Consider the following 27,700-nt stretch of genomic DNA (forward strand, 5'->3'; position numbering starts at 1 on the left):
ATGGAGGAGTTCGCAATAGCTTTGATGGATTCTCCTGCTTATGCAGGTATGGATATCCTACAATAAAATCACAGGAGATGCTGGATGAAGAATTTGGCATGACTAGAGTGGCAGTGACGTCACTTCTTAACTTGGAAACCTGGATAAGGGAAGCAATTTTTCTTGGTCTCGGTTTACTCATTCGTAAAGACCCCCTTTCCCCTCCAACCCAACCCTAGGACTATAAGAAATATTTGGTAGTGAATGGTTCATTGAAAACATGATTCAATGGAAACAATGGAAGTACTAGGTCACCCTTTTGTTCCTTCCTAGCCTATTTCCTTGATATTAGGTTAACTAGTACTGCAGTGGTGTCTACAGGCAACGCGCAGCCAGTTCACAGAGACCCTCCTTCCTGGCTTCCGGCACTTCCTTAGCAGTCTCTTCCAGGATCCGGAGCTCCTCTAACTGCAGTCATTGTCTGATGGGTTGTTCGCTTATGCAACCTAGCCAATCACAGTAGCTCATTCCCTGGCTGCTATGATTGGTTCAAAAATGAACATCCAATCAGTTTCTCCTCTTAGACGTCCTGAAAATGGAGCTCACGAAGAAAAGCCGAGGTTCTTTCCTGTCAGAAATGTGGGATATGAGTGTAGGAACCACCCTGTATCAAGTGTCTTGGTCTTTGGTGTAGAGAAAGAACAACGAGGTAATGCGGAGACTACCGGATGCAGGTGTGGGTGCAAAGCTACCCAGCATTCAGTTCATCATTTTAGCCAGTCCTGGCCCCGTTCACTTTTTACTTCTCCTAGTATTTGGGACTCTGAGCCAGGATCTTCCAAACTTCTTTGATCTGAGCTGCTTTGGGTCATATTGCCATTTGTAAGCAAGAAAATGCTGACTCCAAAGGTGTCCAACAAGCTAGTATTTGCATATTTCAAAGACCCTTGGTTTTATGTAGTTGAGGCAAGGGTTGGTGCTGACGCTCTAGTGCCATTGCCTGGTACCTCTACTGGCCTAGGGAAGGATGAGATGGGAGGAGACAGGGAGCTAGATAGTGCGGTTGAGAAGTGTCCATCACGAAGACAGACAGCCACAGGGAACGTTCCTGAGAGAGCAGCCCATGCTTCCTTCTGGGAGTGAGCTGGGATGTGCAACCGATATGATTTTCAACATGGAAACAGTTTGTTGTGAAGTTGCAGGGAGGGAGCCGACCAAGAGCTGGTCCTCTAAGCCAGCTACTGATGATCAAGAAGACAGTGTCACAAGATATCTAGGAGCCAGCCCAAGTAGTGCGGCTGGCCCATTACTGTGGTAGGGCCAGCCCTTCAATTAGTTTTGTAGGTGTTGAAAATGCAGATTTTAAAACCATGGATCGGTTAGAACCACTTTGTGGATTGATAAGAAACTACAGACACAAATCGTGGTTTGGAGAGTTTTTGACTTTAAGTAAAAGCGTATCGCAGTCTCTAACAACCCCACCCTCATGTGAGATAGGGACAAGAGAGCTCTGCAGCATGTGTGAAGAAGTCAGAGGATTACTGGCTGGAGCCCAGTCTCTTCCTACCACACTGCTCCCTCAGATCGAGCTAAAGTCTTCAAGTTTGGTAGTCAACATCTTTACCCACCGAGCCACTGGCTGGGTCTAACTGCCAGTCTTTATAGTGACTCAGAGTGCCCTGTCTTTGTTACTTAAAGTGATCCTCAAAGTAAAGCACAAGCAACATGACAAGAAAAATTAAAAATTGGATTTCAAAAGTGAAGAGATGGTTCACAGAACTGCAGAAGGTCTTTGCAAATCGTGTGACTGATGGAGAGCTGGCATCTAAATATATAAAAAGCTTTCTTAACAATTTTTAAAAAAAGATTTATTTTTACTTATTTTATGTATATGAGTACCCTGTAGCTGTACAGATGGCCATGAGCCATCATGTGTGTGGCTGCTGGGAATTGAACTCAGGACCTCTGCCGCCCCGCTTGCTCTGGCCCTGCTCGCTCCGGCCCTTAACTCAACAATTTAAAAGTTGAATTAAGGCTTAGCAGTTAAAGAGTCCCTTTTGCTCTTCCAGAGGACCCAAGTTTAGTTCCCAGGATCCACAGCAGGTGGCTCACACCTGCTAACTGCAGCTCTAGGGCTCTATTCATCTGGGTCCCCAAGAACATGCTCACATACTCAGTACATGCATATCCATACCCACATAAATAAAAATACAGGAAAATAAAAAAAAAATCAAATTACTAGACAGGTGGCAGAAGCATGACAGGTCATGAGTTCTAGGGCAGCCTAAGCTGTATAGCAAGCCTCAGTATAGACAAACAAGCTTGCAGAACCAGAAAAACCTAATTGTAAAGTGCACAGAATATTTTTAAATGGTAAGTGAGGTGGCTTAGTGGGTTAATGTGTCTGCAGCCAGTCCCGGTGATCTGGGCTCGATCCCAGGAACCCATGTGGTGGAAGGGTAGAACTGACTCAGAAAGTAATCCTCTGACCTCCACATGGAAGAGACCCATGGCTGGAGAGTGTTTGCACATGCTCACACAAGTACAACAAATAAAAGGGAAAAACTGAAAACAAGAGTTTTGAACAGATGTTTTTCCAAATAAAACACCCAAGAAACACACAGAAAAATGTTTTCAGTCAGGTCGATTGATCAGTTTCTATCCCCCCCAAGGATAACCGGCATACAAAAGACAATAGCGAGTGGTAGGTTGAGAAGCTGGGACTTCCATTGGAATGGAGATTTTGGTGCAGATACAGTGGAAAGTATCAGTTCTTCATAAAAATAAACACAAAACAATGAACGTAAGCACCAGCTATCCTACTCCTAAACATTGTGGGACGTGTACATGGATTTTCATGGCTGTAGTTTTCATAAGCACTAGAAAACATGCAAACCAACCAACCATCCAATATCAAACAAAAGAAATGTGGTTTGTCTGTATTTTAAAATATTATTCAGCTGCATTGAGGGACTATTCTATACCACAGCAGGGACATACCTTAGAAATGTGCTATGTGGAGGAAACTCCATGGAAACCATTCTACACTGTGGGCTCCTGAGAGACCTGCACTCTCCTGAATGTAGGCTGTCACCAGTTAAGAGAACATGGGCAGCCTTGGTAGGACTTGTGAGTGATGGGCACAAAAGAACGCACGTTTTTAACAACAGCATAATTGCATTTATGTGAAGTGCCCAGAACAGCCAAATCCCTGGAGATGGATTGTCAATGTGTTAGCCTGGGGTGGGAGAGCAGACTTGGGGATGGCTGGTGATAGTGTCCATCACTTTAGCCCTGTCTGAGCTTCTGCTGGAAGAGGAACCATTGACCATGCTCACTGTAGCTTCCTAGCTTCTCTGTATCACAGCTCTTCCCATGTGACAGTCCTCTCTCTTTGATGAATGTTCTTTGAGGTGGATTTTTGTTCCCATCGGGCCAATTGTGGATTAGACTGAGACCACAGAAGCTGTGTCCCCTGGTGGCCTCTGTGAGGCTTGAATCTAGGTCTCCACAAATGAAAAATTGTTTCTTCAACCCAATACACAGGAGCCTTTTCTTTAAACTAATTCTTGTGTGGTTGGTGTGAGGCAGCCACATGGCCACCACAGAGCGCACGATTAATCACCACACTTGCAAATGGAGGGTTTTGTTGCTCTAAGCTGTTGCAAAGGCTCCGTTGGCTCAGCTGTGGCATGCCAATAAGCCATGGGATCAATGAAGAGATGGCTGTAAAATGTCCCTTTGCAACCCTGAAAAGAATGAACCATTTATGGCGGTGGAGCAGGGTGTTAGCTATCAAAGGATCAGTCACTGTGGCCATTAAAAGATCAAGATTTAGGGGTTTGTGATAGCTCTTTAGTTGTTTCTCCTTGTTCCTGAGGGACAAAGTTTGACATATGGCCTTTCCTTGTTGTTACAACACCCACCCGGGTCAAATGTAAATTCCATCTTCTTTGGAAGGAAAGACAAAGCCAGTGACCTCTTTCTTCTAGGGAAGCAGCAAAGAGTAGGACTGGCTGCTGCGTGGAAGTCCTTAGGCATAGTTCTCAGTGCTCCACATCATCACTGTGTATCCATTTTATAGGAGAGGACACTGAAGCCTCAGAGGCTAAGGGGTTTCCGCCAGGTCACACAGCCAGGATCCAATCTAAGCCAGTCTTAAACCACTGGCTTAAGTGATAAGCTGAGCTCACTGCACAGAAGCACAGCTCTATACTGAAGGACTCTAGAGCTTTTAGTGTGGCCTGATGGATTGACCCTCTGGGGGCTGGAGAGACGATTCAGTGGTTAGAAGCACTTGCTGTCCTTGCAGAGGATCTGGGTTTGGTTCTCAGCACCCACATGGTGACTCACAATTACCTGGAACTCTAGTTCCAGGAACCAGGAACCAAGGCATCTGATGTCCTCTTCTGGAAACACACACACACACACACACACACACACAGAGAGAGAGAGAGAGAGAGAGAGAGAGAGAGAGAGAGAGAGAGAGAGAGGGCATGGAGTCTGATTTTTTTTAAAGAGTCCTGCACTATGTACCTCTGGCTGTCCTTGAACTCTCAGGGCTCCATTTGACTCTGCCTCCTGAGTACTAGAATCAAAAGTGTGCATCAAGGCACCCAGCTCATGCTCATTTTGAGTCAAACCTTTGCTCTTAGTCTTCTGGCTTTAGAGATCTTTATATAGCCTATGTATCTTTGGCCTGCTAAAATGTCTCCTAGATGTGGCTTATTTCCTTTCCCCTTATTCTATCCTGTTCTTCCGTTTGTCCTTTTATGGACCATGCTTTTGGTGGCAGACCACACAGCTCATGGCCTAGCCCTGAATCCCGGACATTTTCTTCGTGGTATCTTCTGAATGTCAGCGGGTGCGTTTTCTACTCTCATGCCCATGACGGCTTTTGAGTAGTGTGTCAGAGTCAGGTCTTTGCTTGTTTTGCCTTATGAACGTCATTTGCTCCAGCAACACTCACCGGAGAAGCCATCCTTCCAGGAAGTTGACTTCGAAGTTCTGTAGGAAATAAGCACAGCATATTTTACAGTTCCTTCTGGACTGTTTATTCTGTCATGTTGATCTGTGTATCTCTGTTCACCTGCGCCATATTATTTTGATGACTGTGCACGTACTGAGCCTTGACGACAAGTAGAGCTGGTCTCAATCATGTCATCCTTTTACATTTCTTTTTTGAGATCTATTTATCTTTTATTTTACATGTATGGGTGTTTCATCCGTGCATCTGTGTACCACATATATATCTTGTTGACAAGCCAGAAGAGGGTGTCAGATTCCTTGGGACTGAAGTTCCAGATGGTTGTTCGTGGCCATGTGGGTGCTAGGAACTGAATCCAGGTTCTCTAGAAGAGTAGGCAGTGAGTGCCCTTGGCTGCTGAGCCAATTCTCCAGGCCCCTCTTCATCTCTTTTTAGAAAAACCCATGATTTCATTGTCTAGTTTGTTTCAGTAAGTTTTACTTACTGGTTAGAAATGAACGTACACCTAGAGAGCTGTTTGGGAGAGAGGTTCTGGCTTGAATAGGTCTGCTGGTCAATGAACATGATATACTTTTTCATATGTGTAGTTCTTTTTTAATTATGCAAATGTGTGTATGTCTGTGTGGGGGTCCATGCACATGAATACAGGTGCCCATGCATGCCAGGAGAGGGTGCTGGATCCCTTGGCGCTGGCTGGAGTTATAGATAGTCGTGAGCCATCAGACGTGAGTGCTGGGAGCTAAACTCGGGTCCCCAGGGAGAGCAGGAAGCACCTTTACCACTGGGCCAGCTTTTCAGTCCCTTCATTTTAGTTCTTACTTGTTTTCTTTTCTTTAATCAGAAATTTGTAATTTTCAGCATATAGATCATCTATGTATTCTGTTCCCAATACATTTGAGAACTTCATTTTCTTTGGTATGATTACGCAGTCCTGTTTTCTTTCTTCTTCTATTTTTGACACTGCTAGGATGTTTTGGGAGAAATATGGTATTGGATTGTTTTAAAATCTAGTTATCAAACCTTCATTTTTCACATTTATTATTTATTTATTTATTTATTTACTTACTTACTTACTTATGTGCGTGCGCAGATGGACAAAGGTCAGAGTACAGCTTGTGAGAATAGAATCTCTTTTTCACCACATGGGTTCCGAGGATCAAACCCAGGTCATCAGGCTGGGCAGTAAATACCATCACCTGCTGAGCCATCTCACTGGGCATGTATTCATTTTTCATATGTAGTCACGTGCTGCATGATAACATTTTGCCCAGTGACAGAGACAATCTTGCTAGAGTAGTAGTCCATAAGATTGTAAGGAGATCCAAACATTCCTAGAACCTAGTATTTTTAACTTACCTTTCTTATGTTTCAGTAAATATAAAAAGGCCTACCACTGTGTGACAGTTACTCGGGGTGTTTAGTATAGAAGTAGATTGCACAGGTCTGGACAATAGACTATATCAATAAAGCCTGAGTGTATAGCAATCTGAGGCTATTGTGTCCCATCCACACCACACCACAGTAGCCTAATGATGCATTAAAGAAAATACAGACCCAAGGGACACAAGCAGCACAGGGGTGGGATTGAGCTTTGTGTTTTGTGTAATGATCTCGCTACCTGAATCCTGTGGTGCTCACTTTCCCGTTCTGTTAGTGACTTTGTGGTTTACTGAAGGACTTTGATAGACACTCTGGGTTGTCCTGTGCACACAGTTGCATCAGGAGCTGTCATTTCTCTTTCACGATGTGTGCGCTTTTCCTCCTGGCTTTACTGCAGTGTTAGGACTCCCAGAATGAACTGTGTTAAGTGAGGGTCGTCTTGAGAGAGCGCACCTCACCATGCTCCGCCAGCTGGGGTTTTGTAGACACTCTTTGTTAAGCTGAGGCAGTTCTTCTGTATTCTTAGTGTGATGAGGTTTTTTCTTTTTTTTTTTCCCATGAATTCATCTTTGATTTTGTTGAATGTTTTACTGCATTAGTAGGTATGACTCTTCTCCTTTAGCATGCTGACAAGTCATAGGATCATTTGTTTTCATGGCTGAGAGCATCACATAGTAAAAGAGTACACTTGCTTGTGAAAGAGGGCGGATGTAAGAGGTCCTGATGTGGTGACACAAAGGTATGTTTGTGGTAGATGGGGACTTGATAACAAAGCCACTTCTGTAACGTCCAGCCATACGATCCACATTCATCTGTCTGTGAAGGGAAGACCGCCTCAGGGTACTCAGTGTTAAGGTCCCACCTCTCAGTAACGTCAGAGTGTCAGCTACATCACAGCATAAGTTTGGGAGGACGTATTAAAATCACAACACCCCCTTACCTGGCTTCAGGTTCTGTTGTGCATCTCTTTTCATGCCTGATATTGGTGTTTGATGTCTCTGTTATTCTCAGACTTGCTAAAGGCATACTGATTTTACCAATTTATTTTTCTTTTTTAAAAACACTTATTTTATCTTATGTGTATATGTGTGTGATACCAAAGGCTGAACCCAGAGCTTTGTGTATGCCGTGTAAGCACCCCGCCACTGAGCTTGTCCCCAGACCTCTTAGTTTTTATTTTGAGATAGGGCCAACTTACTGAGTTGCCCAGGCCGGCTTTGAATTCATTTTTGCATAGGCAGGTCTTGAACTTGTTATTCTTCTGCTCTGATGTCTTGAGCAGCTGCCATTGCAGGTGTGCACCTCTAGTCCAGGCTTGATTGACATTTCTGGCCCTGGAATTATGTCATCTTAGATGAATTTTGCCAGAGAATGACTTCTAGTTTATTTGAAGTTTTTACCTGTTACATCTAATCTCTAATTCGGATATGCACATTGATTTTCTCTGAGTGTGTTGCTTTTTCCCAATCTCACTCCCTGTAAGTCACTGTCAGCCACCTGTCCTGTCATTCAGATCTGCCCTCAGTCCTACTGGGGAACTCAAAGGGACCATGGAGCAACCATCCTGTCGCTGCTGGCAAATTAATTGGGAATCAAATATTTGCCTACTTCAGAGTGATTTATCACAATTAAAAGGAGTCATTATTTGCCCTTTGGGTCAAGTCAGAGATTTCAAGGGGTTGATTGCTGGAGTGTGTTAATAAATCAAGTCTTTGGGCCTGGCAGAACTTGTCCATAGGGATGTCCACAGGTATCCAGGGGAGTTAGTTTAAAGATGGCAGTTAGGAGCATGATGAGGGCTCCTTCTCATGAGAGTCCCTCATGAAGAGGAAGGTGCCATGCTTACAGACCAAGGCTCCACCACACCCAACTTCTTCTAAGTCATATCTCACTGTGGCTTATTCAGAGTACCAGATATGGCTCAGAATCAGTTCAGAGTTTATATGACAACCGGAACAGCCGAATCTTGTGTCTCCAGCTCATGCTCATTTCAAGATGTGTGCTGGTCAGGGTGGGAGCCTTGGCTTGGGAGGGAAAGTACTTGCCACATAGGTGTGAGGACTTGAGTTGCATGAGAAAGCCAGCATGACTGTGGATAACTGTAATGCCTGACTGGGAGGTGAGGATAGGAGGGCCATGGGGCTGGCTGCCTAGCTGATCTAGACAATCCAAGAGCTGCAGGTTCAGGGAAAGGTCCTGGCTCAAGGGATGCAGTGGAGAGTAGGTGGATAGCTGATATTGCTACGTAGTCTCTGCACACACATGCATACATAACACACACTGCACTACTCAAGTGTGCGCACGCACACACACACACACACACATACACAGACACCCCCACCCCACACACACATACACTATGTGTGTGTGTGTGTGCGTGGTTGGTGCTATGGTCACATGCTTGCAGGGCAAAAGCCCTGGCCTTAGTGGGATGATTTCTCTCTATCTCTGCCTGTCTGTCTCTCTTTCTCTGCCTCTGACAGTGCTGAGGATTGAACCTATGGCCTCACAAGTGCTAGGCAAGCTTTCTATCGCCCCCACTTCTTGTCTCTTCTCTTTAAATTTTTTTTTTTTTTTTTTTTTTGGGAGGATGCTATAAGTGGCTTTGCAGAAGTCAGAGTCCGCTACGACAGAGCTGTTCTCTACTGAGATGTAAAGAAGCCTTGACGTATCAAAGTTTGCTGTCTCTGCTGGAAAACTCAGTTCTATAAACAGGGCTGACAGCTGGGATTCATTAACGTCCACTGAAGATTCAGATCCAGCCAGGGCAGGGGTCCTCTGATGAGCTAACCTACAAGTTGAAATGTAACACTTTGGGGGCACCAGGTACTTTTATTAGGCAAGATAGTTCAGATCAATGCTTAGTTACATTTGTTTATTTTTTTAACATTTATTTATTTTTTGTGCTACAGTGCTTGTACGCACGTGCATGCTTGTGTGTGTGTGTGTGTGTGTGTGTGTGTGTGTATGTGTGTGTGGTACGTCTCAAAACACTTGTGGAGGTCAGAGGACTGCTCCTGGGAGTTGGTTTTCTCTTTCCACCACGTGGGTTCTGGGTATCAATCCAGGTCACCAGGCTTGGCAGCAAGAGCCTTTTACTCTGTGAGCCACAGTGCGGGGACGTTAGTTTAAAGGGAGGGCAAGCTGTGCTGTGCCCAAGCTTTCTCAGCCTCAGGGGCATTTCTGATGCTTGCCTGCAAGGCATAAAGGACCCACTTATAGACATAAAGGGCAGCAGCTCAGGATGTTACTTGGTGTTCTGAAACTGGGGAAGATTTCTTCAATTCTGAAGAAAGTGGCAGATGCGAGCAGCCTGCTTGACTACAGCTAGCCTGGGTTGTAAACCCTCCTAATGAAGTCAGCAGGGGCAGCTCTCACCTGCCTCAGGCTGCCTTGGGACCCCTGCGACCTCTCCCCAGGGAAGAAGGGAATTCACTTCCATTTGGTTAACAGAAAGGACTCGTGGGATGGCCCTCGGTGCCCTCACCCACTCGAGGTCACTCCCCTGTCTCTTTCTCCTTCCTTGCTTTACTTTTTGCTGTCAGAGCCATGACACCTTTTGGACCGGCCATTCTCAAAGTTGCCTGGATTTGAGATTTCAATAGTAAAATATACATAACTGGCCATTTTAGCAAGTCATCATTTATGAATATAGCTCGATTAATTTGTTTAGTCAGATGTAGAGAGGCAATAAAAAGTGATTGACTAAAAACAATTAAAACAGTAAAAGTAAATTGTTTGTGTCCATTAAAACCTGCTGAGGCCGTCAGTTGAAAATTGTGGGCCTCAACGTGAAAATTAAAACTATTGATTTCCCCCCTTATGTATGGGAATATCAGGGTTCTAATTTGTTTTGTTTTTACTGGCTGAAAGCCCCTGAGGTCGGGATGAAGGGAGGCCTTCAATAAGCTCTTCTGGTGGAGTTAATAAAGATTTGGAAAGACAAATATGATAAGAAACGGCCTCAGCGTTTTAGGGAAGAATTATGTGTCTGATCAGCTCCCAGGTTGTGCCATAGCATGCTAATATTTTGTAATTTATTACATTTCTGGGGCAAAATGGAAAATCAAATGCAGAATATATGATATTCATCGGGCTGAAGTTTTAGGGCTTTGCCTTAATTTATGTGAGTGGAATAGGTATTTTTTTTATTATTGTCATTTTATATTTTTATGTGCTACACTAAATCTTGTATTCCAGGAACTGTTATTTTTTTAGTGTTCAATTAAAATACCAACATAAAAGGAACTTTTATATGGACAGATCTTGACTCCTAATAAGAATACTTGGGGAGAAAACCCTGTGTGTCAGGTGAGGAGGTTGGTTTTTCAACCGAGAGACCCTTCCAGGCTGTAGAAATGAAACGGTGTGAAACATTTGGAGGCCCAGATCCTGACCTGTCTAGCCCCGTGTCGGGCTGCTCATTTGTCATATTAGGTTCCTGCCACTAATCAATCACATTTTGAGAATGCAGACTGTTGAATTTGGTAATTAAGTGGATGATCGATAAACAAATCTGACTTCCTTTCACTTCTTAAATACAAGTCGGGCGTGAGTTTTTGAAGAAGGCTTGCGGAGCTGACAGACCGTCCTCTTTGAATTTGGCATTTAAAAAGTAGAGGGTGCTGCATCAGTTGCTTTTCTGTTGCTGTGATGGAACACCACAGCAAGACAGTTTATAAAAGGAAGGGTTTAACTTGGGTTTTGGCTTCAAAGAGTAAGAGTTCATAACAGTGCGGAAGCCTGGCAGCCAGCCGCAGGCGTGGCGTCGGGAGCAGGAAGCTGAGAGAACTCGTGTTTTCAAACGGAAGGGTGAAGCAGACTGGGCAACTGGAAATGGCTCTTCTCTTTAGACTGGGTACTAAGTGTCCAAATACATGAGCCACTCCGAGGGCTATCGTCATGCAGACCACCGCAGGTGACTAGCCGGGAAGAGGAAGGGGACCAGCAGGAATGGGAGGGGGGCAAGAGAGGGTGGTAGGATGAGGAGCACCAAAATACACTACATAGGTGTTGTTTGAAAGTGTGCTAAAACCCAACATTGTGTATATTTAATATGTGCTAATAAAAAAAAAACCTGAAAAGCAAAAAGGAAATTAGATGAAGAAAGAAAGCGATCGCACGGGCTAGGGGTGCAACTCAGGGGCAGAGTGCTTCCCTACTGGGTGCTGGCTTCATTCCCAGCACCCAAACAAATAGCCCAAAGCAGTAACGCAAGATCACAAATGCTGTACTGTGTGCGGCCCTCGCGTGCTGATTTCTTAACTAACAGTGGGTTTCCGTTTCAAGAGTCTCTTTCATGAGCACTATGGCGATATCATTCCTGTTGTTTCAACTCCCCTCCAACTCCTGCAAGGCCTTCCTAAAATTCATGGTCTCTCTCTTTTTTTTCCTTCACTTTGCTTTCTTTTCTTTTCTTTTTATTAGATATTTTCTTTATTTACATTTCAAATTTTATCCCCTTTCCTCATTTCCCCTTTGAAAGCCCCCCTATTCCATCCTCTCCCTCCCCACTGCTCACTAACCCACCACTCCTGTTTCCCTGTCCTGGCATTTCCCTACACTGAGGCATCGAGCCTTCACAAGTCATGGTCTCTTCTTTAGCATTACACACACACACACACACACACACACACACACACACACACACACACACACAGCCTTGTTCATGTGTATATGTACCCCAGGGCTGACCACTTGGGGTCGGACACCTATGTGGGAGTTCGTCACTGGAGGTGATTGGTTCTCTCCCAGTTACACACTGATTTTCCAGGGAAGTTCAAGCGTATTGCCTTCCTCCTCTTGCAGAATCTGTGGATTAGTGTCCTCCTAGCCCACCATGAGTCGTCTCAGAGACTGTGTACTGTCGCCTTCACAGCTTGTGGCTTCCCGTCTGACTCTCCAGGGCACTGTGTGGGCACTTGGTTCTAAGGCCCTGCATGCAGGTCTTCTGTTGAGAGAATGGCTGGCTGAGGCTGGAGAATGCCTTTCAGGAAGGAGCTCCAGGGGCTTCTGCTGGGGTCCCAGCACTATACAAGGAGAGCTGGCATCGTGACCTCTAAGCCAGAAAAACCCACTGAGAGTCTGAAAACGCTGTTGCGTGCGCATGCGCTCATGTTGCATGTGTGTGTGTGTAGGACAGAGACTACTGTCTCTCTACCTTGTTTTTTTTTAAGACAGGGTCTTAACCTAGAACCTAACAAGTAAGTTGGGCAGGGTAGCAGACATCTGCCTGTGTCTTCTTGCCCAGCATTGGGATTATAAGTGTACCCTACCATGTTCAGTCTAGTTCAGATGGCCTTCAGTATATGCTAGAATTCCAAAGAAGTAGGCTCCTATACCAGGGAAAGAAGGCTTTGCCAGTGTTTGTGAGGGCAAGCAGGCAACGAGCGAGAGCTTCCTTTTTTCCATGTCCTTTATATGGGCTACCACCAGAAGGTGTGCCCAGATTGGAGGTGGGTCTCCTCGCTGCAGGGTGGGACTTCCCACTTCAGATGATTTAATTAAAAAAGCCCCTCACAGTTGGACCCAGCTACTTGGGTTTAGTTAATTCCAGTTGTAGTTGAGTTGAAAACTAAGACTAGCCATCAGTCCTGGGCAATTTAAGATGGTGATAGGAGAGTAGGAGTCGGAGTGCATTTGGGATGGAGTGATCCGTTTTCCATGGGGGACCAAACCATGTGAACCCTGCTTGTGAGTTACCAGAGGAGAAGAGTGAGAATACGGGCCAGGATGATAGTCACAGGGCAAATGGAGAGAGTAGGCAGTTTCAAGGCCAGTTCTGCTCTCCAGCAGCTTCTAGCATCTTTTCATGTATTTCTTAAACAAAAAAAATTGAACTTAGTGACTTATGTAGTAACATTTCAGGGTACAAAACTCATCTTTCCTTTATTTCTCCTTTTTCTCCCCTTCCCTCCCTCTCATTCCCTCCCCTCCCCTCCTCTCCCATTTCTTCCCCCCAACCCCTGCCCTAGTTAAGGGTTCCATTGCTGTGAACAGACACCGTGACGGAGGCAACTCTTAGAAAGGACAAATTTAATTGGGGTGGACTTACAGATTCAGGGGTTTAGTCCATTATCATCATGGCAGGAAGCATGGCAGCATGCAGGGAGACCTGGTGCTGGAGAAGGAGCTGAGAGTTCTGCATCTTGATCCGAAGGCAACCAGGAGAGACTGTCTCCTAGGCAGCTAGGAGGAGAGTCTCCAAGTTCACCCCACAGTGACACACTTCTTCCAACAAGACAACACCTCCTAATAGTGCCACTCACTCCCTGGGCCAAGCATATTCAAATCACCACACCTTCCCTTCCTTTTCCTTCCCTTTCCCTCTCCTCCCCTTCCCCCCCCCTGTTCTCCCCATCCCTCCCCTCCCCTCCCCATTCCTTCCCTTCCCTTCTCCTCCCTTCTCTTCTCTTCCCTTCCCTTTCCCTTCCCTTCTCTCACCTCCCCCTCGTTCCCTTCCTCTCCTCTCTACCCCCTGCCTTCCCCTCCCCTCCTTTCCCTTCCCTTCTGGTCCCTTCCTGTTGCATTCTCATCTCCCTTCCTCACTTATACTTTCTCCTTCATTCTTTCCTTCCTTTTCTTTCCTTCCTTCCTTCCTTCCTTCTTCCCTTCCTCCTTCCCTCTCTCCCTTTTCCCTTTCTTCCTCTACCATCCCTCATCCCCCTTCCCTAACCCTAGCTCCACATTCCCCTCTTTAAACTTTGAAAGTAGACTTCTGCCGGGGGGTGGTGGTGGTACACGCCTTTAATCCCAGCACTTGGGAGGCAGAGGCAGGTGGATTTCTGAGTTCGAGGCCTGCCTGGTCTACAGAATGAGTTCCTGGACAGCCAGGGCTACACAGAGAAACCCTGTCTTGAAAAACCAAAACCAAAAAAAAAAAAAAAAAAAAAAAAAAAAAAGAAAGCAGACTTCTTTAGTAAAACACCTCCTCTCAGGGCTGGTGCGGGCTTAGCCAGGAAAGGTGCTTGCCAGACAGAGCTGAAGACTGCAGTTTGGTCCCTAGAACTCACATAAAAGGGACAGCCAACTCTGCAAGTTGTTCACTCTGGCTTCCACTCCTTCCAAATGTGTCATTGCATGTGGCCCATGGATCTTTATGAGTTTTAGGCTCACCAGGTCTCTATATGATGAATTCCAGGATAGTAAGAACTAAAGAACAAAACAAAACAAAACAAAACAAACAACCTCTCTTTTCTTCATGGCTCCTGGTTTGTTGTGTAAGCTAGGGGACATTTTATGTGAATTAAGCATACAATTTTATGCATATGTAAGATACATATGTATGTATAAATGTGTATCTATCTATATAAAGGTATATGAGTTTATCCATATAAGTCTACATTTACTCTCCCTTTTTATGTTAACTCAAGTGGTCACACAATAAACACACTGAATTTGCAAATTTTTTTTGTTTGTTTTTTTTTTTTGTTTTTTCGAGACAAGGTTTCTCTGTGTAGCCCTGGCTGTCCTGGAACTCACTCTGTAGAGCAGGCTGGCCTTGAACTCAGAAATCTACCTGCCTCTGCCTCCCAAGTGCTGGGATTAAAGGTGTGCACCACCACTGCCTGCCTGCTGGCATTCCTTTCCAGAGCGAGCTTGGAGAGGCATCTCAAGGTCACCCAATTCCCAAAGAGGATAGCTCATCAGCAGTTGTAAGAATCTGTCTCTCGGATGGTGGAGAGTTAAGACGGTCCGAGGACTTACCTTGGGGCTGAATCCACAACAGAGAAAGTGTTGATATTTGTCTCAGACTAAAGGGAGGCCAGGCCTCACCCACCTATGCCCAAGGATCACAATGCTCCAGTTTTCCACCAATTAAGAGTACCAGCTGTTTGTCAGCGACTCTGCTTCTCATTAGCAGTGGGTGTTCTCCCGGGGAGCCTTCTATAAACACCCCAGACTGGGTTCCATCCTCCCTGTGCCCACTGTGTAGCCCCGAGGTACATACCTGCCTGTGGTAAATTTAGGTACAGACATGTTTTTCATTTGTCTCAGTATCATCCAAAGGTCCTGGTTACTCCCCCTCTTCTCCACCATGTATTGGGACCAGAATTGTAAATAAACAGAGTTTCTTTTGATTCCTGGCTTAATCATTACCCTGTTGGGTGTTTGTTATGGTCTGTGTCAGAACCACTTGGGGAAGGAGCCAGACTCACAGCATATGAGTCTTGCCACTGGAGTGAAGTCCATGACTGGCAGCAAGGTCACAGCCTGTGGAATGAATAGAATGTCCCACATAGTGGTGATCTCAGTGTCAATGTAGCAGGAAAGAGACAGCCTGTGCCCTTGTGGGCTCTGGCTTTACCACATGAAGTCAGTGGCTAGTGGAGGCTGGGGACTTCTTTGGGATGGCTTTAAGAAGGGCTCCTTTCAAGCCGTGTTGCCAGCTGCTGCTAGCTGTGAAATGGTCTCTTTCATGTCTTTTCTATTTGGTTAATTTTTTTTCTAGCACTCTAGATCCTCCAGGAAGCTCTGTGAAGGTGCCCATTCTTGTTCACTGGGTGCTGTGGTTTCAGTGTCGTCTTCAAAAGTTCATGTGCTGAGAGGCTAGAACCCCAGTTCACTTGTTGGTATTTGGAGATGGGGGTTTTTGAGGTGGTAATGCTGATCAGAGGAGGTCATCAGGGTAGAGCTCCCATCATGACATTAGTGGCTTTATAAGAAGAGGAAGAGATACATGTGACAGTGTACTTGCCCTGTCTCCTGTGTCGAAGATGTTACATAGGATCTTGCCATAAGATGTCAAGGCTTTTAGATCACAGGCAGGTACAACACTATACTCTTGGACTCCCATCTTCTAGAGAATAAGCCAAGCAAACCTGTAGTCTTTATAAGCTATCTAGCCTAAAGAATTTCATCATAACTACAGAAGACAGACAATGATAGAGGGTATGAGGTGGATCTGATTATCTCACAGGCTTCCACAGGACTGCTCACCTTCCATCTACAGTCTGCAGACCATATTTTAAGTAGCTGTTGAGCAGATAAAGTTGTATTTCTCCAGGGCACCCTTCCTAGGGCAGTTGCAACTGCCAGCCTTGTGGGAGTTCCTGAGATTGACTGACTGTTCTGACTGATTCTTGTAGTCCATGAAGGAGACTGAGGATGTGGGAGAGAGAGATCCATACCCATCTCTGGTCCCCACCCATCCTACCCTGGAAGAAGACAGCCAATGACAGCCAATGACATTTTGGATCCAAAATGTCTATTGATCTCTTGCAGGGGGACAATGATGAACTGGGAATAGCCATCTAGAGCAGGGGAACCCCAAAAGGGCAGAGTCTCATTTAGTTTTATGTAGTACTAGGACAAGGCCAAGGTGAAATGGTGCTTGCCTACCTGGATTTTAAGTCTATGTCAATCCACTTATGTGAGGCTGTGGGATCTTTCTGTCTTGGTAGTTTTATGCAAGTGTTTCTACCTCTCTGAGTATTGAATACAATGAGGACCAGGGTGGGCCTTTACCTCAACCTTTTGTGCACAGTTGGCTGCACACAAGCATTCCATTGGGGAGCCTGGGGTCCTCTCTCTGCATACTGGAGGTGTCGTGGATTTCCCTGTATCTGCGTTGGTACATGGAGTTACAGATGCTTGTGAGTCGCTCTACATGGGTGCCAGGAACTGAATTCAGGTCTTCTGGAAGAGGACACATTCTTAACTGTTGAGCCATCTCTTTGGTCCTTCTTTTTAGAAACCAAACTGTGATAACTCCTAAAAATGTACACACCAATTTTGGTATGCATACATCATATTTATATATATAGTTTCTTTTGCAGATTTTATAGTTAATTTATTCTTTGACTGCTACACACACACACACACACACACACACACACACACACACACACGGTCTCTCACACACACACACACTCTTTAGTTCCCTTCATCTTCACTATGACTCTCCCTCACCACACCATCTTTATGACTTTTTGTTTTATTGTTTTTCTTTGTGATCCAGTGGGTGTGATCAGGGCCACTCCAGTGGACATGGGTGTGGCACTGTCAGCTGGAACCTGAGTCACTTACCTTCGGCTACATCACTGAAGGCGATGACTTCTCTTTTACTGTCCTGGGTAGGGCAGGGCCCATGAATCCATTCCCAACTACAGCTGAGTGTTTTGGGGCTCAGACTTCTGCAGATGCTATGCAGGCCATCTCAGCTGCTGAGTTCAAGTGCTGTGGCCACATCATACCCAGAAGAGGCTTTTCATGCCTTCCTCGGCATCCTCTGGCTTTTAGATTCATTCTGTCTCTAACTTTCATGATGTTGCCCAAGCCTTGGAGAGGGTGCTATGGTTGTTATATTTAAGAGTGAGCTCCCAGGATCATTTGTTCTCTGCACCTTGACTTTCCATGAGGCTGTACCAACCACTCCTCGCTGCAGAGAGAAGGTTCCTTGGTCAAGGCTGAAAACAGCACCAGTCCGTGAGCAAAAACATAAATATTAGAAAGCAGCCCGACAACATGTCCATTTAGTGAAGCAGGAGTATTTATGACCTCCTTCCCTGTTACGAGCCTGCGATAACTAGCTCCACAGTATGAGCATGAGCCCATCCTGGTTTTGAAAAAAGTTTGGCTATATAGAACCCAGAATTTTTCTTCTGCCATTTTTATTTATTTATTTATTTATTTATTTATTTATTTATATTTATATTTATATTTTTTATTTAATTTGTTTTAGACATGGTCTCACTGTGGAGCACTTTGTGGCCTGGAACTTGCTGTGTGGACTAGGCTGGCCTCAAACCTTCCCTGGTCTACCTGACTCAGCTTCTTGAGTGCTGAGATTATAGACTAATGTTCTCATGCCTGGCCCCTTTTTCCATGCTCATGGCAATTTAGTTGACCTTCTTAATTTGGCATCGTCTAGGTACTAAACATCTTACGAAGACCTAGAAGGAAAACATGATCAAGAACCGCATCCCTCCAGAGTTCTCTGGCACTGCACCAGGCCGTGGCGTCTAAGCTCCTCATTTGATCACAGAACTCCAGAGATACAGGAGTAACGGTTACTGAATCATTCAGAGCTGTTTCATGAATGTAGACAAGCTGGTTCTAGTGTGCTGTGGCAGGGAAGCATGGCCTATGAACTATGAACTATGAACTGTGGCCATGAACTGTCTGCTCTGTGGCGACCTGATGGAGCTTGGTCTGGATCTCTAATTTCTCAGCCTCTAAGACTGCACAGGTTTGCTTATTTCTAGTAATTTCTTTCTACACTGTTCCTCACTGGCCTAGGCTCCTGTCTTCTGAGTGCCACTGTGGTTTTGAGGGATTCGGTTTATCTTTGCAGCTGGATGGCAAGAACCAGAGGGCAGGGATTAAAGGCCTCTGCTAAGATTTTCCCGTGGTTCTCAGGATTATGGTGGTTTGAGAATTTTTTTTTTTGACATAGGCATATTTATGGTGGTATAATACTGTGATCGATTCATTTACACAGTGTGAAATGATAAAATCACAGTAATTAGCTTAGCCATCACCTTGACCCTGATGTCCACAGTCCTCTTGTCTTTCTTTCTTGTTTTAGTGTCCAGGTCATTACTGTCTGTGGTTCTCCTGTGGCTCATCTAGGACCTGTACTTCTGCTTAACTGCACCCCAGAACTCATCCAAACCTTTGTCCACCGTCCCAGCTCTCTCGAGCCTCTGATAACCTACATTCTGTTTTTGACTTTCAGAAGAGGAAAATGTAACATTATTAGATTCCATAAGTGATTTATCAAAACCTATTCTGTGAGACCAGCGTGCCCACCTTTCTGTGCCTGAGACGTTCAACTCTACAAAATATCTCCCTCCGTTCATCCCTACCTTGACAGCGACAGGCTCTTGTTCTTTCTAAAGGCTGAAGGACATTTCTTTGTCTATATGTACCACAGTTCCTTTACCCACCATTCACAGCTAGGCGTCCTTAGCATAGTCCTATAGAGAATATGCCTGTGTGGATGTCTTTGATACACTACAATTGATCCCAGCAGCAACACTGTAATGGGATTTCTGTATCAGACAGATAGAACTTCTAATTTAAATACAAATTCTATTAGGGAATATAGTTATACTAAGCAGTAGGCCTATTTTGACTCTGTTGAGGCATCCCCTGCTATTTTCCATGGTGGTGCATCATTGTACATTCCTACCAGCAGCTGTGGCAGCCTTCACCCTCTGAATTCTCTGTAAGAAGTTATTTTGTAGCAGCTGTTTTAATTGCACTTTTGAGTTGTTCTCATTGTCCACCACTGTATGGGTTTTAGAACTTGAACTCAGATCTTTAGGCTTGCATGAGTAGATACGTTCACTCACTGAACTCTATCCAATGGCCTGGCATGTCTTTCTTATTGACCCCCACCTCCCCCACCCCCGAATCCTTTTTTCCTCCCTTCCTTTATGGTTTTGAGATGAGGTCCAGCTGAGTAGCCCTGGCTGACCTGGGCCTCACAGCTGTCTGCCTGCCTTTTCTCTCTGCCTTGTGAGTGCCCAACTCCTACATTTTTTTTTTCTTTTTTGTTTGTTTGTTTTAAAGAAATACCTATTCAGTTTTTTAGCACATTTATTTATTTTTTAATTGATTTAAATTTTATTGCATTATGATGAGAAAGATACATAATTTCAATTTACCTGAAATTGTTAACATTTAAAAACATATTTTAAGTAAATAGAATTACATTACATTCTTATTTCCTTTTTGTACCCCAACTCCTCCCAGAGACCCCATTCAATACCTGCAATACCTTTCATTTTTTTTATTTTGTCATATTCTTTAAAATTTATAAAATATTTGTAACAATAAAAATGGGTATTATAAAAATTGCTTGATATAAAACAACAATCTACTGAACAGTCTTATGTAGATGCTTGTCTACATCAATACTGAAAATACGTGTTTTTCTCAATGTAAATTTTAAATAACTCCAAACATATTAACTGTATATTTTAAAATAATACATCACTACTAGTATTTTTTTAAACTTTTATTGCAATATGATGAGAAAAATTACATGATTTTAATTTATCTGAATTTGTTAACATTTAAAAACATATTTTAAGTAGATAGAATTAAATCACATTCTTGTTTCCCTTTTGTACCTCAACTCCTCCCAGAGACACCCCCTTCAATATCTACAATATCTTTTTTGTCATATTCCTTAAAATTTATAGAATATTATAACAATAAAAATAAGTATTATAAAAGTTGTTTGATATAAAACAACAATCAATTTAAGTCTTTAGATGCTCATCTACAGAAATAGTGAAAATACATTTTTCTCAATATAAATTTTAAATAACTTCAAACATATTAATTGTATACTTCAAAATAATACATCACTACTAGTATTTTCTTAAATGAACATAAATATATAAAGTCTTTTTGTTTGTTTTGTATTTAGTAGACTTTAAAATCTTGGCTCTTACTATGGTACAACCCCAAAATAAGAACAATTTTTAGACATTGGAGTTCATTGTAATAAGGCTGTACTTCAATGACCCTCACATCACCAAAGGATTTTACCTCCATCGCAGCTAAGCTAAAAGTTGACAGTTCTGTTGCGCCAAGGAATGAATTGTAGGCACAATTTTTAGATAGAGATTCCCTGCTATGGTCAAAGCTATTTGACTTGAGTGATTGTCATCATTCTCAGTCTAGAGAACAGGTTACATTCATTTAAAAAATGGTGTGTGTATTAAGAGGGTCTATCCATGAAGTCATTCATCAATTGTTTCAATGAACAATGGTTCTGTTTGGAGGGTGGCACAGACATTAGGTGAGGGTAAGAATCTGGTTCATTGGCTGTGGTGATTTCAAAAAGCATTCATCTCAGAGAAAGAGTAACTTATAAAGTCCTCTTCTTCAAACTTGATACAATAGTTACAAACATCAAGCAAAGTATTCAGTCTCACTCTTTGTTGTTCTCTTACAAGCCATCTCCCAAGGTAATTGTTTACCTTTCTTTTGGCTGTATAAATACATTTGAAATATGTAAGCTGTTCTGAAAACCATATTATAGTGTGAAAACATCAAATAAACAATCCTACTAATAGAGAGGCTGAGTTAGGAGAAGCCTGATTTCAAGACCATTATGTGGCACCCAGCAAGACACTGTCATGTAGAAACAAGCAGAAAGTATATATGGATTGTACAATACTGGACCTAGTTCTCTAATTATCAAATTAGAGAGACCACTGGATGACAGCTAACAAATTTCTAATTCCTCATATTTTTGGATTTCAATTGATTAGGATATGTTGGTAATATTAAATTTCATACTGATATTAAGAAAAAGTAATTGTTACTTCCTGTTATTTTTGTTATAAGAGGTGGAATTAGGTTTGTGTGGATTTGTTGAAAGATTACTTTCTTGCTTCTTCTAGGGTGTAGTTTTGCTTCTTATGTCGATGTTTTCCATCTATTATTCTTTGTAGGGCTGGATTTGTAGAAAGATATTGTATAAATTTTATTTTGTTATGGAATATCTTGTTTTCTCCATCTATGGTAATTGAGAGTTTTGCTGGATATAGTAGCCTGGGCTGACATTTGTGTTCTCTTAGGGTCTGTATGACATCTGCCCAGGATCTTCTAGCTTTCATAGTCTCTGGTGAGAAGTCTGGTGTAATTCTGATAGGCCTTCCTTTATAGGTTACTTGACCTTTTTCCTTTACTGCTTTTAAAATTTTTCTTTGTTTAATGCATTTGGTGTTTTGATTATTATGTGACGGGAGGAATTTCTTTTCTGGTCCAGTCTATTTGGAGTTCTGTAGGTTTCTTGTATGTTCATGGGCATCTCTTCTTTAGGTTAGGGAAATTTTTTCTATAATTTTGCTGAAGATATTTATCGGCTCTTTAAGTTGGGAAGTCTTCACTTTCTTCTACACCTATTATCCTTAGGTTTGGTCTTCTCGTTGCGTCCTGGGTTTCCTGGATGTTTTGGGTTAGGAGCTTTTTGCTTTTTGCATTTTCTTTGACTGTTGTGTCAATGTTTTCTATGGTGTCTCCTGCCCCTGAGATTCTCTTTTCTATCTCTTATATTCTGTTGGTGATATTTGTATCTATGACTCCTGATTTCTTTCCTAGGTTTTCTAACTCCAGGGATGTCTCCCTTTGTGATTTCTTTATTGTTTCTACTTCCATTTTTAGATTATGGATGGTTTTGTTCATTTCCTTCACCTGTTTGATTGTGTTTTTTAAAGGATTTTTGTGTTTCCTCCTTAAGGGCTTCTAGCTGTTTACCTGTGTTCCCCTGTATTTCTTTGAAGGAGTTATTTATGTCCTTATTAAAGTCCTGTATCATCATCATGAGAAGTGATTTTAGATCTGAATCTTGCTTTTCCAGTGTGATGGTGTGTCCAGGACTTGCTATGGTGGAAGAATTGGGTTCTGATGATGCCAAGTAACCTTGGTTTCTGTTGCTTATGTTCTTATGCTTGCCTCCTGCCATCTGGTTATCTCTAGTACTACCTGCCCTTGCTAAATCTGACTGGAACCTGTCCTTCCTGTGATCCTGATTGTGTCAGAACTCCTCAGAGTCAAGCTATCTCTTTGATCCTGTGATTTGGGATCCTGTGATCCTGGGCCCATTAGAGCTCCTGGGGGTAGAGCTTCCTCTGGGTGTTGGCTGCAAAGTTTGCCCCCAAGGTCTGCTCAGGGCACCAACCCAGACAGACCAGAAGCAACCCATACCACTAGGCTGGCAGAGTTCCTGCGTGCCTGGGTCCTGCTGGTCCCAGTTACTCCCGGTGTTGGGACAGATGTTGTGTCTTCCTCACCTCTGATACTGGGAGTGTTAGAGTGCCTAGGAGTGTTAGAGTTCTTGGGAGTGGAGCTTCCTCTGGGTGTTGTGGGACTGGCTGCAAAATTTGTGCCCATAGCACATTTATAAATTTATAAATTTGATAACATTTGTGAGTGTGTGTGCATGGGTGAGTGCACTGGCTAGGACAGGTGTGTACAAGGGTTGATGTCTGATGTCTTCTATTTCAGTTGCTTCTGTTTCTTTCTTTCTTTCTTTCTTTCTTTTTTTTTAGATGGTGTTTTGCTGAATCTAGGGCTTGATCATTTGGCCTCATCGGATAAACAGTATCTTCCTGCCCATGCTTCTCTAGCTCTGGGCTTCCAGGTGTGTGCTCCATGTCTGGTTTTTTAATTGGGTGCTGAGGACCTGAACTAAGGTCCTTGTATTTCTCTTGGCAGGCTCTTTACCCACTGAGCCATCTTCTCAGCCCCAGAGTTTATTGTTCTTTTCTCTTGACTTGTTTGAGTTTCTTAAGAGTTCTAGATGTTAATGGGAAACCACTTCTCCCATTCTGCTCCATCCAGTGCTCTGTGGAGAATGCTCTGCACAGCTTGAGTGATGGAGTGTGGGTAGCTCCTCTTCCTGCTCTTACTCTAGGGTGGGGACCTAGAGCTGTGCTATAGCCAGTAAGCCACACAGAGGCTGCCCCCAGCTCTGTCAGAGAGCCAGACAGGCAGAGGTGCTCTGGCAGTGAATTTGCCCTTTCTTCTAAGGTCACCTCTGCCCGCTTCCGCTTCCTTTGCCTTCCCTGTTTTATGGTGCCTAATAAAACAGAGTGGTTATTTTACTATTTAATAAATTCTAAGATCAAAGGAAGCTCACTAGTCTTTTCTGTTCCTATTAATTGGTCTTTTCTTTCTCAAATTAGTTTTCTGATGATGTTCTCAACAGATAAAGATAATGCCATTGCTTTCTCTCCCTGAAGTCTTAGCTTTTGATTCATTCTCAAATTTCACATAGAAAAGAATGATAATAGAAGTTAAAACAGACATGCTTTAAAAAGGCTGGAGAGCCTCTTTCCTTTCTTCTACTGCCATACCATCATGACTGAGGAAGACCCGGAAACTCTGGGGCCATGTGAGTCATCGCCATGGCCACATCAGTAAGTACTGGAAAGAAGCACCCAGGAGGCCTTGGGAATGCTGGAGGCGTGCACCACCACAGGTTCACCTTTGACAAATGTCATCCAGGTTACATTGGAAAGTTGGTATGAGGCATTACTGTATGGCAGTGGTCTGTTCAGGCAACCTAGGCCCAGTCGAGTAATAGGTCTGAATCCTGGCAACCCAGTTGGCAATATCTTTGCCTGAAAAGGATGGAAGGTGTTCGGCCAGAACTACTGAGTCTTTGGCTCCTGTTTCAGTCACAACCTCTCACAGCTGCCCCTGCAGGAGATGTGTGCTCTGTCAGATAGACAGTACTCCAAGCTCCCAGCATTCTAGCTGGACCCTCCTCCCAGTCATCTGACCACAAACAGGCATGCCTCACCCCACAGACAGATAGCCACGCCTCACACAATATAAGGGGTGATTTGCCCCCTCCTCTCTCTCTTGTCCTCTTTCCTCTCTTGCCTTCTTACCTTCTTCCTCTCTCTCTTGCTCTTTGTTCTCTTCTCTTGTCTTCTTCCTCTCTCTCTTGCTCTTTGTTCTCTCTTGCCTTCTTGCTCTCTTGTTTCCTTTCTTTCCTCTCTCTCTCTCTCTCCTCCTCCTCCTCCTCTTCTCTTTCCTCTCTCTCTTTCCTCTCCTTTCTTTCTCTCTACATGACCAGCCTATTTTCTCTTTTCTATAATAAAATATCTCACTTATGCATTGCTTCCTTTTAACTAATGCACCGTGCAGCCCAGGACCCAGCAGCAAAGAGCTGTAGCTCCAGGTATCAGCAGCAGAGAGACATGGGCCCCACACATTACCACTTGAAGAAGAACCAGAACTTCTGTCCAACTGTCAACCTGGATAAATTGTGGACACTGGTCAGTGAGCAGACGCGGGTTAATGCAGCAAAAACCAGGACTGGAGCTGCTTCCATTACTGATGTTGTTCGATCAGGCTACTACATAGTTCTGGGCAAGGGAAAGCTCCCTAAGCAACCTGTCATCATGAGGGCCAAATTCCTCAGCAGAAGAGCTGAAGAGAAGATTAAGGGTGTTGGAGGTGCCTGTGTTCTGGTGGCTTAAAGCTACGCCGGAAGCTAATTAAATGCTAACATTTAAAAAATTAAAATAAAAATAAAGAGGCTGGAGAGATGGCTTAGTGGTTAGGATCATGTTTTGCTCTTCCAAAGGACCCAAGTTTGGGTCATATTTAGCAGCTTATGCCTGTGTATAACTCCAGTTCCAACATATCCAATGCTCTGTTCTGGCCCCCACAACCATGTGTACACATGCAACATATAGTCACACATCCATTTAACTGAAAAGGGATATAGATTGCCTTTCCCTCTTTTATTTTCATCTCAACCAAGCATGCAATAAACCAGGCAGAATGTGACACATTCCTTTAACCCCAGCACTCCAGAGGCTGAAGCAGGAGGCTCTTGTGGTCCAGGCTTGCATTGACTAGTTAGTAAAACCCTCTCTCAGGAAAATAAATAAAATATGAAAAAATGCCTTCTTGCTTTTCAGTGTGTCACCTGTAACACACTGCTCTTAAAAGGGGTGGGCTGGGTAAAGTAATTAAATATAATTTAAAAGATTTAATTATTAATTACTTATTTATGTGTGTTTGTGTCTATGTAATTTTATGTGTATATGTGGTCAAGGAGGTCAGAAGAGGACGCTGTATCCCTCAGACCTGGAATGAGAGGTGGTTGCAAGCTGACTGATGGGGGAGCTGGAAATTGTACTCTGTCCCCTGGAAGCAGCCAGCATTCCTAATCACTGAGCTATTTCTTCAGCCCCAAGATTCAGTCTCAAAGCTTGGAACTTCAGCTGTCTCATCTACTCCCATGGAGCATCATTTATCCTGAGCCTTACCTAAGGGTCCTGTTCCTGAATTATGCATGACCAAGCTGCAGCTGTTCCCTATCTACCTAACCCGTGTGATGTCACCAGCATAGCTGGTAACTAAGGTTACATTCCTCTCTACTGTCCTGGGCACTGTCACTGAGGCAGGGGTCATGGTGTGTATGTAGGGAGGAGGGGTAAAGAGAGGGAGAGGGAGGGTGCAGAAACTGCTTTGCTCTGTTCTCTCACAGAAAAGGCTCCTGGAAGTCCTGTCACAGGGCCTATTGAGACTCTTTAATCCATGGGGTTCCCTGCCATGTAGAAGTGAAGCTGTTTAAGGTTGCCTTAAGGTGATGTAGTAAAGCTCTCAGGTCAGGGTGGAGAAGTGATAAGAGTTCCATACATGAATGCTTCTTGCGCTAGTCAGTGATGGTGGTTTCTGTAGTGAGAATAGCCTTGGAAGAACATGAGAATGTTTGGAGATATCAACATGCAAATATTTGCAGGAAAACAGCGGCAGACCCTGTCTTGGGGACTTGAAAGGATGCTTGGCTGCTGTTATCTCCCCAGAAGCTACAGGCACGGAGCCAGCCTGGGCTGAGCCTCCCCCTGGTAGACACCAACTCCTTTTGGAAACATGGCAACAAATATGTCCAGACCCCCAGTTCTCTCTTTGATATGTCTTTTTTGCACTACCATTTTGATGAGAGATGAACACATTGGTGTTTGGCTCAGGAGGTGTAACGGTGCTCTGTTCTCTCTTGGTGGAGGCTGGACCTTCACAGTAAACTAATTAGTCTTTTTGAAGTCCCAAACTCCTCCCCCTGACTGTCTCACATTAAGTGGGTGGTCGCCTGGCTGCGTAAACTTGCTCTATTTTTATCATCGAAAAGAAGGTTGTGTGCTATACATATGGGAAGCTTACTTAGGTGGAAAGTATGCGTATGTCTGCAAGTTCCTTTGAAGTGTATTTAAAAAGTTAGATGGTTTGGCGGATCAATAGCAGTATGAGTAGATGGAATAAAGCAAGGATAGACAAGTATTAATTATGGGGTAGGTGTAGCAAGCATATGTAGGTATTCACTATGAAATTCAACTTTTCAGTATGTATGGAATTAGTTATAAATAAGTATTGGGTAGAGAGGTATCATCCTGGATTCTCACCTACATAAAACCCACACTCAAGGAATACTTAAAACTCTTGATCCACAAAGTCATTATTAGCCTGTAGCTCAGAATGTGTTAATGACTTAAAAACTAAGGGAAATTAAAACGCAACAATAGGAATGGGGCTGGGCAGCTGGCTCAGTCAGCAAAGTGAATGCCACACATGCATGAGTATGGGCCTGAGTTTGGATCCTCTGGGTGTGGCAGAGTATGGACCAGAGTTTGTAAACATCAGGGTGTGGCAGCAAGCATGTGTAATCTCAGAGCTGGGGGCAGAGACAGGTGTATTCCCAGGACACATGGCTAACCAGTCTAGCCCAATCAGGGAGCTCCAGCTTGCGTGAGAGACTGTGACTCAAAAAGGGGGGCGATGGAAGCAGAGAGCAGTTATCAATGCCTAGCATTTACATGCACAGTCATACATGTACACAGGCACCCACATGCACACGCACCCCCACACAAA

At 43.8% G+C, this 27,700-nt stretch overlaps 1 pseudogene; it reads left to right on the forward strand.

Annotated features, from left to right (window-relative positions):
• On the forward strand, positions 1-25,302 carry LOC116099972 (annotated as a pseudogene).
• Positions 25,303-27,700: the final 2,398 nt, after the last annotated feature.

The sequence above is a fragment of the Mastomys coucha genome, unplaced genomic scaffold, assembly GCF_008632895.1.
Source record: "Mastomys coucha isolate ucsf_1 unplaced genomic scaffold, UCSF_Mcou_1 pScaffold20, whole genome shotgun sequence".
Lineage (NCBI taxonomy): Eukaryota > Metazoa > Chordata > Mammalia > Rodentia > Muridae > Mastomys > Mastomys coucha.